The sequence below is a fragment of the Tamandua tetradactyla genome, chromosome 10 (assembly GCF_023851605.1).
Source record: "Tamandua tetradactyla isolate mTamTet1 chromosome 10, mTamTet1.pri, whole genome shotgun sequence".
Taxonomy (NCBI): Eukaryota; Metazoa; Chordata; class Mammalia; order Pilosa; family Myrmecophagidae; genus Tamandua; species Tamandua tetradactyla.
The window spans coordinates 103,557,712-103,559,041 of NC_135336.1; positions in this window are offsets into that span (position 1 = coordinate 103,557,712).

Below are 1,330 nucleotides of genomic sequence, written 5' to 3' on the forward strand. Positions count from 1 at the left end.
CATTCTCCTGCTGGACTTCATTCACCTGCCCAACTCCTTATCTGTTCATATGTTGGCCCAAAGGACTCTATTCCAAGTCTGGATCTCAATGCCCTTGTTAGACTGTATGTCACTCAACACTATCTGAAATTGTCCAATGACTTATCTCCTTACCCTTTAGAGCTGGACCACGCTTCTTCATGGAGTCTCCCTGCAGTAATTCCTGGTGCATTTTAGTCCCTCAAAAAAATATTTGTCAAGCGGAGTGATGGACGATTATAAATGGAAGCTATGATTTGTTACAATTGAACTTGACTTCAGGTCTTCTTATTTTTTAATGACTGTTTCCAGTCTCAGCTTTAATTAATAAACTAATATTTGAAGACAATTTCTCAATTTATAAAGCTCTCTCAGAAAACTTTACAATTTGATGCTCAGACCAAAATATAGGCATGATTAATTGAATTTTAAGAATGTGGAAACTGAAGCCAGAGATGTGATATGATTTGGTCAAAGTCACAGAGCAAGTGAGTGATAGATTGAGGGTCAAAGCAATTCTCACTCTCAGTGCATGCATTTTTCATTTTGCTACATTTTTCTCAAATTAGTCTGTTCTGGGCATACATATGCATCCATAGATTTCTTGGAGTTTCAAGTAATACAATACACTTGTATTAGTCAGGGTTCTTAGGGAAACAGAACCAACAGGAGATATCTGTAAATATGAGATTTTATAAAAATCTCTCTTCTGACTGCTGAAGTTTGTCACCTCTCCCTTAAAAATCTTCAACTGATTGGATTACACCCAGCTGATTAGATTCTCTCATTGCAGAAGACAGTCCCCTTAGTGGATTGTAGATATAATTAGTCACAGTTGGAATCAACTGACTGATGATTTAAGTCCATGAAATGTCCTCACAGTAACAGTTAGGCCAGTGCTCATCTGACCAGACAACTGGGCACCATCACCCGGCCAAGCTGACACCTGCACCCAACCATCACCCACATGAATTATAATCATAGTTTAATACTCTGGCAAGTTCTTGCAGGACCATACACAGGCAAGTTCATATCCTTCATAACACAGTCTTAAATATGATTGAGGAGGAAAATGAGTCAAAATAGTATGAATATATTGAAAGCTGAAATATTAAGACCATATTCTTCATTTTGGTGGTATTTAGCTGCCTTAGTTCTTTGTCATTCTGTGATGGATCTACATTCAGGTCTTGAGAATGCAGATCAGACAGAATTCACCAAAGGAGGTAAGACATTATACATGCATGGTTTGAAGCTTGAGAAATGAGTGGGAAAACTCTAGATTGCATATTTATGACATTTCTGACACAGG